This window comes from Bos indicus, chromosome 22, assembly GCF_029378745.1.
Source record: "Bos indicus isolate NIAB-ARS_2022 breed Sahiwal x Tharparkar chromosome 22, NIAB-ARS_B.indTharparkar_mat_pri_1.0, whole genome shotgun sequence".
Lineage (NCBI taxonomy): Eukaryota > Metazoa > Chordata > Mammalia > Artiodactyla > Bovidae > Bos > Bos indicus.
The window spans coordinates 34,469,623-34,481,992 of record NC_091781.1 but is presented as its reverse complement, the minus strand read 5'-3'; the positions used below and the strand labels follow the sequence as shown (position 1 = coordinate 34,481,992).

The 12,370-nt window shown below is 36.2% G+C and overlaps 1 non-coding gene across 1 annotated transcript; it reads left to right on the top strand.

Moving 5' to 3' along the window:
* Nucleotides 1-4,976: 4,976 nt before the first annotated feature.
* Nucleotides 4,977-5,102, top strand: LOC139178755 (small nucleolar RNA SNORD22). The gene has a single exon (XR_011563247.1). It is a non-coding gene; the product is annotated as a small nucleolar RNA SNORD22 (small nucleolar RNA).
* Nucleotides 5,103-12,370: the final 7,268 nt, after the last annotated feature.

Here is a 12,370-nt window from a genome sequence, read left to right as displayed (position 1 = left end):
TCATACAATTTTTTTCAAATGACGTATACAGTAATTCAATGGTGTTAAGCATATCACAGCTCTGCAATCATCGGCACAATCAATATTAGAATATTTCTGTCACCCCCAAAGAAATCCCAAACCCATTAGATGTCATTAATTTTCCCCAGTCTCTCCTAGCCCTTGGTAACTATTAATCTATCCCCACTTCATAGATATATCTATTCTGGACATTCCATATAAATGGAGTCATACAGTATGTAGTCTTTGTGACTAGCTCCTTTATAACTTCTGTAAAACGTTCTTTAAAATACTTTTAAGGTTTATTCATGATGTAGTATCAGTGGTACTGATCAAGATACTTCAGTGATCATAATGTGTCAGCACACCATTCCTTTGTACTGTTGAATAATATTTCATTCTAGGATAGATGACATTTTGTTTACCTATTTATCAACTGAACAGCTTTTGAACTGTTTCTGATTCTTGGCTTTAATGAATAATTCTCCTGTAATTATTCATGTGCAAGTATCTGTTCACATATATGTTTTAATTATCTTGGGTATATACCCAGGAATGGAATTGCTGGGTTACATGGTCACTCCATTTCTAATATTCTGAGGAACAGGCTGTTTTTAAAAAAACAAACTCAGAAAAGTTTTTCAAAGTGGCTATACCACTGTATATCCTTATCAGCAAAGTATGAGGGCTCCGATTTCTCCCCATTCTTATCAACGTTTACTACTATCTACCTATGATCATTTAAAAATTATTTTTAAAATATTTACCTATGATCACTAAGAAAATCATTATCTACTCTGATCATGTAAAAATTATTTTGTTTAATTTTGGCTGTGCTGGGTCTTCACTGCTGTGCCAGCTTTTCTCCTGTTGTAGCAAGTGGGGGCTACTCTTTGTTGTAGTGTGTAGGCTTTTCCTTGCAGTGGTTTCTCTTGTTACAGAGCACGGCTGTAGGGCACGAGGGCTTCAGCAGTTGCTGTGTGTGGACTCAACAGTTGTGATTTCTGGGCTCTAGAACATAGGTTCAATAGTTGTGGTGTGCAGGCTTAGGTGCTCCATGGCATGAGACATCCTTTTGGACCAGGAATTGAACCTGTGTCTCCTGCACTGGCGGGCAGATTCTTTACCACTGAGCCACCATGGAATCCCCTCTGATCATTTTTTATATGTGTAAAATTTATAAGTATATTATGTCCTTTTCTGGATTGTTTTTTCACTTTTTAAATAAGTGCCTTTTGATGTGCAAAAATTAATTTTAATGAAGTCCAGTTAATCTTTTTTTTCTTGTCAGTTGTACTTTTAATGTCATGTCAAATAAACTACCTGATCCAAGGTTGTGAAGGTTAACTCCTAAATTTTCTTATAACACTTTTTGTTCTTATATTTTGGTTAAGAATCCACTTTGAGTTCATTTTGGAAGGGGTCCAATGTCATTTTTTTGTATGTGAATATACAGCTCTCCCAGAACCCTTTCTTACAAAGACTATTTTTTTTTCCCCTGTTGAATTATCTTAGCACTAACAAAAATCAATTGACCATACATATAAGGTTTCTTTCTGGACTCTCAATTCTATTTTATTGTTCTATGTCTATCCTTAAGCCAGTACCACACTACTGTAGCTTTGTAGTAAGTTTTGAAATTGACAAGTATTACTTCAACATTTTTGTTCTTTTTCAAGATTGTTTGGGTATTCTGGGTCTTTTTCATTTTAAGTTGAGTTTTTCAATTTATGTAAAAAATAAATCCAGTTGGGATTTTTATAAAAATTCTGTTGAATCTGAAAATCAGTTTGGAGAATGTTGTCATCTTAATAATGTTAAATCTTCTGCACATTAACAAGGATCTACATCCCGGAATATATTTATCTGAGGTTTTTCTCCAATAATCCTGTCCCACAGAATTTTTCTTTCATTTACTTCAAATTTTCACATCCATCTGATAACATAGAATCATTTAAAAATTCTAATATTATAATAGCATTAATTACCTTAATTTTTATGGTACCTCATTTTTCATTCACTTATTTAACATTTTACATATTATATACTTACTATGTTCCCTGAACTTTACTGATCATTCCTGTGCTGTGCTTAATGGCTTAGTCATCTGACTCTCTGCAATCATCCCTTATTTTAGAAATTTGAGTCTTCTCTCTTTTGCTGATCATTCTGATCATTCCAGCAAAAGACACATCAATTTTATAGATCTTTTCAAAGAATCAAATTTTTGTTTCAACAATTTTTATATTGTTTTTCTATTCTTTTTAAAATTAATTTTCATTCTATTCTTCATAATTTCCTTCTTTTAGCTAGGTCTAGGTTTAATTAGCTCTTTATTCCCCACAGTGTCTTAATACGGAAAGTTATGTTACTGACTTGTAACCTTTCTTCTCTTATAATATAGGCATTTACAGCTATAATAAATGCCTGTGTTATAGTTTAGGAACTCCTTTAGCAGTCTCCCAGAAGTTTAATAAGTTATTTTTTATTTTCATTAATCTAAGGATTTTCTAATTTTCCTGGCAACTTCTCTGATCCATTGGTTAGTTAGGCATATAAGTTCCTTTTGAAATGTAATCTAGTTCAAAAATTAATTATGAAAGGGAAAATACCAATTTTTAACCCATTATATTTTAATTTTTAAAATGAGTCATTTGGATTCAGCAAATAACACATTCTATAGTGATCAAGTTAATTTTCACGACTACATCTCTGTACTGCTTCTCAAGCTTTAACATAGACACAAGTCACCCGAGCTTTTGCTAAAATGCAGATTCTAGGTGTGGTGTGGGTGGGCTCCAAGAATCTGCATTTATATTAATAACACATTCCAAATGCTGCTGATTCTGATGCTGCTGGTTCAAAGAATCTGCTTTGGGTACAAAGGCTCTGTTCAACTGCTTGGGATACCTTTCATGCAGTCTTGTGCTCAGGTGCAAATGGCCTTTTCTCCCAAAACTCTTACACCTTGTCCTTCTAGTCAGAGGGTGAACATTCTTTTGTGTAACTTCTAACACCTTCCCCATACCCTTTTTTTCAACTTGTCCCATTCTTGTAATAATTTCTTAATGTACTGTTTTCTCCAGGTAGACAATGAGACTAAGAAGAGTAGGTCTCTGTTCTCTTCATGCTGCTGTTGTTTAGTTGCTAAGTTGTTGGACTATAGCCCACCAAGAACAAAACCTCATGTCTGTCCATGGGATTTTCCCAGGCAGGAATACTGGAGCGGGTTGCCATTTCCTTTTCCAGGGGAATCTTCCCAACCCAGCAATCAAAACTGGGTCTCCTGCTTGGCAGATGGATTCCTTACCATTGAGCCACCTGGGAAGCCCCATTCTCTTCATGACTTCATCTCTATTGTCTGGCTTAGTATTCAATGGCTCAGACTAGATGCTTAGTAACTCTCCATTAGTAATGATAAATAACACTTACTATATGTTTACTGTGGGTCAGCACAGAGTCAGATGCTTGGCAGACATTATCTCAGGTCAGCCCTACAAGGAAGGTCCTACAATTATCCCCATTTTGCAGATGAGAACTGAAAACCTTGATGTCCATGATTAGTTGTGTTTGATTCTGTTTCCTTTAGAAAATTAACTCAGTTCAATTTAACAATACTGATCAAATCTCTGAGCAATCTAACACATGTTACATTCTAAATGTATATATTACGGCAGCCAGTTCAGAAAGAGAAAACAGCAGAACACCTTTCTATCTTCTTCCTGCATGGGATATTGAGACAGGTGGGCAGCAACAGTGCCCCTCTAACTTTAGCCCTGCCCTCACCTCTTCTTGCTTGGTCACAGCATGTGCCTCACATTTTGGTCTCCTGCCTCCAGATCCCTCTCTTTTGTGCTTCTTCTAAAGTGTATTTGATCATGACACTGGCTGAAATTTTCAATGACACATAATATATAATATCCAAATTTCTTAGGTCTGCTTACAACTTTCCTACAAACAACTTTTGTTTAGCATTTCCTCCTGCTGGAAGAGGGTAGTTCTGGAATGCAGAATGACTAGTCATTCCTCAAACAAGACAATTTCTACTCCTTTGTGTCTTTACACACTCACTTCCTACTGCTCTCGGTGTCCTTGTCGAGACCTGTCCTGTCCCTTAACCATTCATTTTTTAGGATCCAGTTCCTAATAACTATATTGAGAAATGACCTTAGCTCTACTCTAGGCTCCATTCCTTCTCCTTTGTGCTTCTTTACAATTACACACGTACCTCTAATGCTACAGTTGCCACATTTCATGACAGTGATCTATTTATGTCTTCATCACTAGCTTGAGAGCTTCTCAAGGGCAAGAAATTTCCCATCTTCCTATTTTCAGCACCCAGCACAGGACTTGGCCCTCAACAGATGTAGTTGCTTAAACAAATTAGGTCAAAACATAAGACACCAACTGTTAACCTTCTCTACAGAGTTCTTTCACATTCATTCCCAAAGCTTTCCATGTGTTTGATTACTATAGTAAATATCAGATCTTCTTTGAATGATAATTACATTTGTGCATGGGATTTGTGAGGACTGGAATAGTACCTGTTGGCTTGTCACATATGACAGTATCCTGTACACTGAAACCGTTCTGTGAAGCTCTCCAGATCTGAAATGAACCTAACGAGCTTCTTGGGTTTTAGCCAAGTTATTATAATGCCTTCTACTACTCTGAGGAAACAATTATCTCCAACATAGGAGTGAATGATCTATCACAATGCTGTTTGATGTTTCACAGTTTCACATTCCTATGACAGGAGGTATGTTCAAATCAGGTTGGTGTACTGTCAACTCTGATTACATCGGTCAACACCTAACCCAGATAATGGCAACATAGAGGGTTTGAAAAGAGGGGAATCATTTTAGAAAATAGAAGTCAACTGAAGAAGAAGTAATAATTTAGAGGGAAATATACAGTGATTTGAAACAGTGTTCATAGATCCACTCTCTTTCTCTTTTCTTGCATCACAAATTTGTTCTCAGTGAAGAAACATTCATGCATCTTACCTCCTGTCAGAGTCCCAGAGCATGTAAAGGTGAACCCACTGGGGCTGGCCAGGGTAGAAGAGGAAAGCTTTTTCCAGAAGGAACTGTCTGAGGAATCATAAGAATTTTAAACATGGCAAAGGGAGGAACAAATTACTATTTGAAAAATCAGTTGTTTTCCCCCAGGACTGAAGAAAGAACAAAGCATCCCCAGTGGACTCCAAATCTTGGAGGATATAAAAAAATTGAATTTTCTTGGGAATTCTTGGTGGGCCAGTCATTAGGACTCTGCACTTTCACTGCTGAGGCCTGAGTTTGATCCCTGGTCAGGGAACTAGAATTCCACAAGTCTTGAGGTGCAGTCAAAAAAACAAACAAACAAAAAAGGTCTTTTCTTAAACAACCTCACTGTTCAAATTAGCATACAATCATTTCAGCTTTTCTAAATAAAAGTGTTTTTGTTTTTTTTAAAGAAAGAAAGAAATTTGTGAGATACTAGCACATGGCTCTCTCAATGACTCCTTGAGAGGCCTTTGCATTTTGCATTCTAGAAGGCCTCTGGCAACCTCAAGCTCATTCTTTCTCCCTCACCACCCTGCAAGCATCTACTGATCACTGGCTAAGCATGAAGCACTGTGCCAGGGACCACTAGGACAGATGATTAGGTAGAGAAAATATAGAATCAGAAAGCATTATTGGGTACTTTAAAATAATACTTTCAAAATCAAGGGCAAGAAAGATCACATGCCAACAGCAAGAATAACACTAGTAACTCCACTAGGCCATACAGGTATTTGAATTCAGACTTGTTGGATACTGCACAATGGATAACAGAGATAATGAGTCTAATGGTTATAAATGATCAACATTTGCTGCTCTAAGACAGTGATAACTGAAATTAATGTAACTGCTCTTAGGATGAAGACAAATATTAATATGGCCACTGCTTTCTTCACCAACTTTACCTCTTATCACACTCCCCCTCCTCAAGTATTTCAATCACAGTGGCCTTTGTTCAGAGTCATGGACACTCTCTGCTCCCATGATAAGATTTGCACATACTCTTCCCTCTGTATGGAACATTCTTATCTCCTTCCCCTCCCTCACTCACAAAAGTAACCCCTATTTATTCTTTCTGTCTCAGCTCAGTGTCACTTTCTCAAACTCACTTCCCTGACTTTTCAAACCAGATTATATCTTCCTTTCATACACCCTCCCAGCATCCTTTACCTCTTCTTCAGAATATTTATGGTAGTTACAATTTTAAAAACATCTTATTCTTATCTACTTATCTAGCACCTCTACAAGACAATGAATTTCATGAAAACAGGGAGACAATTACTTTTTGTTCACCACTGGCTCCTCAGTGCTCAGCAACATGAAGGGAACAAAGAAAGTACATGATAAAAAAGGGCAATAAATGAATAAAATATAAGTTGAGGTGTCTTAAAAATATTAATATAGTGATTACTACTATAATATTAGAGTTTGAAAAGAATTCTATGTTGGCAGATATGAAACATAGATATGAAAAAGTTCAAAGTGAAAAAGAAAAAAGCTATAGAAAAGGACCGTTGGAGAAGAAATTCAAATATATACAAAGGTGTAGATTTAATGTAGATTCTGAAAACATGAGGAATGATGGACAAGACACTTCATAAACAATGGGAATTAATGGATGAATTACAAGAATCTTCTCAAAAAAGCTGTAATGCTAAGAAAAATACGGGGACAGATCTTTCAAACTCTGAGGAAAAGGAAAGAGCGACATATTAATGGTAGAATTACAGACTTTTTCTGGACTGAGTATTAAAAACACATGAGAATGTAATGACTTTAAAGATTGAGAAATTCCAATTCTAAATCCACCCTGTATATTTCACCAGTGTGAAGTATGAATTAAGCACATAAATTATGGATGCAGGAGTGAGGTGAGGGTGTAGGCCTATGGAAATAAAAACTTGTGATTAATACATCTGTCAGAAATTAGAATGCTATGCCAGCTGGTGATTTGTTTTAAGCTTGTCTCACTGAGAGTTCATGTTGCAAAAGATGCCAGCTGTTCAATTCAACATCACCATTTGTTTCTGGTGGACCACCTAGAACTGGATCTTAGACTCAGTTCTGCATCATAAGAAGAAAATCACCTTCTTTCTTAGCTTGAAAGAAGTCTATGGGCTCCCATATAACATGCATGGCTATGGCTAGGTGGAATCTTTGGGCCAATAACCAAATTCTACTTTTATGAAAGTACCCTATAGAAAACCCTTGGTGAGGGTTGCATGGCTGTTTCCCAAAATTTACTTACAACATCTAATGGACCTGGCCCAGGAAACTGGTCCCCTCAGCAATTACAGAGCCCCCTAAAAGACTAGGTGTGTAGTCTGATGATTTAAATTCTCAGCAGTTCAGGGCACCTCCATGATGTGAAGTCCCCAGGCCCACATGAACAGACTTGCTCTGAAATGACATTCTGTTTTCTCTGCCTCTGCTTGTCTTTATCCTCTATCCCGATACCAGGTGCCTTCCTGCCTCTGTAAGTGGTGGGTTTCTTTGCAACATGACTCTTGTAAAGAGCCTATGATTAATTATAGAAGAGACAGAGGCTTGGATAATCAATTGTGCAATGCACCTGTTTATAACCAATTTCATGCTTGCTCTCATCCTCTTAATGGCACATGGCCAATTTCTCAAAGGCTTAGGGTGAATTTGCACATATGTCCGCAGAAAATCCTGTGGACATAACGTTAGTGGCAGTGGAGAGCTATTAATACTTGCCTACACAATACTTAACAAATGACAGAGAAACTCTATGGAAGGAAATTTGGCAAAATTCACCAACATTAGAAAATGTTTCATAGTATTTGACACAGTGTTAACACTTTCTTTTTACCAATGGGTGGAAGAAATAACCCCTATAATAAGAAAAAGTACATATACAAAGCTGTTTTTTGATTCACTCACATTATAGCAAAGAAATGAATACAAATTGAATGGCAAATAGAGGAAATGTAAAGTAAGATATGGTATGTCCACTTCTGGAAAATAAGTAGTTAGCATCAATGGTAGTTATAAAGACCAGGAAGCAAAATGAAAACAAAACAAAACAAAACAAACAAACCACTTACAACTAACGTAAAGAGGGAAAAAAAACAGAATAAAAGTTAAATGTACATGTGAATTACAAGTAATAAAATACACAATAAACTGCAAGTAGGAAACACATTAAACGTTTCAACAAAAGTTTTTAAATTGTGGGTATATTGGCTATTTTTTAAAATTTTATTTTAATTGGAGGCTAATTACTTTACAATATTGTGGTGGTTTTTGCCATACATTCACATGAATCAGCCATGGGTGTACATGTGTTCCCCATCCTGACCCTCCCTCCCACCGCCCTCCCCATCCCATCCCTCTGGGTCATCCCAGTACACCAGCCCTGAGCACACTGTCTCATGCATCAAACCTGGACTGGCAAACTATTTCACATAATATACATGTTTCAATGCTATTGTCTCAAATCATCCTACCCTTGCCTTTTCCCACAGAGTCCAAAAGTCTGTTCTTTACATCTGTGTCTCTTTTGCAGTCTTGCATATAGTGTCATCATTACCATCTTTCTAAATTCCATATATATATGTGTTAATATACTGTATTGGTGTTTTTCTTTCTAACTTACTTCACTCTGTATAATAGGCTCCAGTTTCATCCACCTCATTAGAACTGATTCAAATGTATTCTTTTTAATAGCTGAGTAATATTTCATCGTGTGATATACCACAGCTTTCTTATCCATTCGTCTGCTGATGGACATCTAGGTTTCTTTCATGTCCTGGCTATTATAAACAGTGCTGCAATGAACACTGGGGTACACGTGTCTCTTTCAATTCTGGTTTCCTTGGTGTGTATGCCCAGCAGTGGGATTGCTGGGTCATATGGAAGTTGTATTTCCAGTTTTTTAAGGAATCTCCATAGTGGCTGTACAAGTTTGCATTCCCACCAACAGTGTAAGAGGGTTCCCTTTTCTCTACACCCTTTCCAGCATTTATTGCTTGTAGACCTTTGGATAGCAGCCATTCTGACTGGCGTAAGATGGTACCTCATTGTGGTTTTGATTTACATTTCTCTGATAATGAGTGATGTTGAGCATCATTTCATGTGTTTGTTAGCCATCTATATGTCTTCTTTGGAGAAATGTCTGTTTAGTTCATTGGCCCATTTTTTGCTTGGGTCATTTATTTTTCTGGAATTGAGCTGCAGGAGTTGTTTATATATTTTTGAGATTAATTCTTTGTCATTTGCTTCGTTTGCTATTATTTTCTCCCATTCTGAAGGCTGTCTTTTCACCTTGCTTGTAGTTTCCTTCGCTGTGCAAAAGCTTTTAAGTTTAATTAGGTCACATTTTTTAATTTTTGCTTTTATTTCCATTACTCTCGGAGGTGGGTCATAGAGGATCCTGCTGTGCTTTATGTCAGAGAGTGTTTTCCCTATATTTTCCTCTAGGAGTTTTATAGTTTCTGGTCTTACATTTAGATCTTTAATCCATTTTGAGTTTATTTTTGTGTATGGAGTTAAAAAGTGTTCTAGTTTCATTCTTTTACAAGTGGTTGACCAGTTTTCCCAGCACCACTTGTTAAAGAGATTGTCCTTTCTCCATTGCATATTCTTGCCTCCTCTGTCAAAGATAAGGTGCCCATAGGTGCGTGGATATATCTCTGGGCTTTCTATTTTGTTCCATTGATCTATGTTTCTGTCTTTGTGCCATTACCATATTGTCTTGATGACTGTTGCACTGTAGTAGAGCCTGAAGTCAGGCAGGTTGATTCCTTCAGTTCCATTCTTCTTTCTCAAGATCGCTTTGGCAATTCAAGGTTATTTGTATTTCCAGAAAAACTGTGAAATTATTTATTCTAGTTCTCTGAAAAATACCATTGGTAGCTTGATAGGGATTGCACTGAGTCTATAGATTGCTTTGGGTAGTATACTCATTTTCACTATATTGATTCTTCCAATCCATGAACATGGTATATTTCTCCATCTATTTGTGTCATCTTTGATTTCTTTCATCAGTGTTTTATAGTTTTCTATATATAGGTCTTTTTTTTCTTTAGGTAGATTTATTCCTAAGTATTTTATTCTTTTCGTTGTAATGGGGAATGGAATTGTTTCCTTAATTGCTCTTTCTGTTTTCTCATTGTTAGTGTATAGGAATGCAAGGGATTTATGTGTCTTGATTTTAAATCCTGCAACTTTACTATATTCATTGATTAGCTCTAGTAATTTTCTGGTGGTGTCTTTAGGGTTTTGTATGTAGAGTATCATGTCATCTGCAAACAGTGAGAGTTTTACTTCTTTTCCAATCTGGATTCCTTTTATTTCTTTTTCTGCTCTGATTGCTGTGGCTAAAACTTTCAAAACTACTATTGAATAGTAGTGGTGAGAGTGGGCACCCTTGTCTTGTTCCTGACTTTAGGGGAAATGCTTTCAATTTTTCACCATTGAGGATAATGTTTGCTGTAGGTTTATCATATGTGTCTTTTATTATGTTGAGGTATGTTCCTTCTATGCCTGCTTTCTGGAGGGTTTTTAACATAAATGGATGTTGAATTTCATCAAAGGCTTTCTCTGCATCTATTGAGAGAATCATACGGTTTTTATTTTTCAATTTGTTAATGTGGTATATCACATTGATTGATTTGCAAATACTGAAGAATCCTTGCATCCCTGGGGTAAAACCCTATTGGTCATGATGTATGATCTTTTTACTATGTTGTTGGATTCTGTTTGCTAGAATTTTGTTAAGGAGTTTTGCATCTATGTTCATCAGTGCTATTGGCCTGTAGTTTTCTTTTTTTGTGGCACCTTTGTCTGGTTTTGGTATTAGGGTGATGGTGGCCTCATAGAATGAGTTTGGAAGTTTACCTTCCTTTGCAATGTTCTGGAAGAGTTTGAGTAGGATAGGTGTTAGCTCTTCTCTAAATCTTTGGTAGAATTCAGCTGTGAAGCTGTCTGGTCCTGGGTTTTTGCTTGTTGGAAGATTTCTGATTACAGTTTTGATTTCCATGCTTTTGATGGGTCTGTTAAGATTTTCTATTTCTCCCTGGTTCAGTTTTGGAAAGTTATACTTTTCTAAGAATTTGTCCATTTCTTCCAAGTTGTCTATTCTATTGGCATAGAGTTGCTAATAGTAGTCTTTTATGATCCTTTGTATTTCTGTGTTGTCTGTTGTGATTTCTCCATTTTCATTTCTAATTTTGTTGATTTGATTCTTCTCCCTTTGTTTCTTAATAAGTCTGGCTAATGGTTTGTCAATTTTATTTATCTTCTTAAAAAACCAGCTTTTAGCTTTGTTGATTTTTGCTATGGTCTTGTTTCTTTTGCATTTATTTCTGCCCTAATTTTTAAGATTTCTTTCCTTCTACTAACCCTGTGGGTATTTCATTTCTTTTTTTCTAGTTGCTTTAGGTGTAGAGTTAGGTTATTTATTTGATTTCTCTCCTGTTTCTTGAGGTAGGCTTGTATTGCTATGAACCTTCCCCTTAGCACTGCTTTTACAGGGTCCCACAGGTTTGGGGTTGTTGTGTTTTCATTTTCATTAGTTTCCATGCACATTTTGATTTCTTTTTTGATTTCTTCTGTGATTTGTTGGTTATTCAGAAGTGTGTTGTTTAGCCTCCATATGTTTGTACTTTTAATAGATTTTTTCTATAGTTGGCATCTAATCTTACTGCATTGCGGTCAGAAAAGATGCTTGGAATGATTTCAGTTTTTTTGAATTTACCAAGGCTAGATTTATGGTGCAGGATGTGATCTATCCTAGAGAAGGTTCTGTATGCATTTGAGAAAAAGGTGAAATTCATTGTTTTAGGGTGAAATGTCCTATAGATATAAATTAGGTCTAACTGGTCCATTGTATCATTTAAAGTTTGTGTTTCCTTGCTAATTTTCTGTTTAGTTGATGTATCCATAGGTGTGAGTGGGATATTAAAGTCTCCCAATATTATTGAGTTATTGTTAACTTCCCCTTTTATACTTGTTAGCATTTGCCTTACATATTGCAGTGCTTTTATGTTGGGTGCATATATATTTATAATTGTTATATCTTCATCTTGGATTGATCCTTTGATAATTATGTAGTGTCCTTCTTTGTGTCTTTTCATGGCCTTTATTTTAAAGTCTCTTTTATCTGATATGAGTACTGCTACTCCTGCTTTCTTTTGGTCTCCATTTGGGTGAAATATGCTTTTCCAGCCCTTCACTTTCAGTCTGTATGTGTCCCTTGTTTTGAGGTGGGTTTCTTGTAGACAGCATATACAGGGGTCTTGTTTTTGTATCTACTCAGCCAGTCTTTGTCTTTTGATTGGGGCATTCAACTCATTTACATT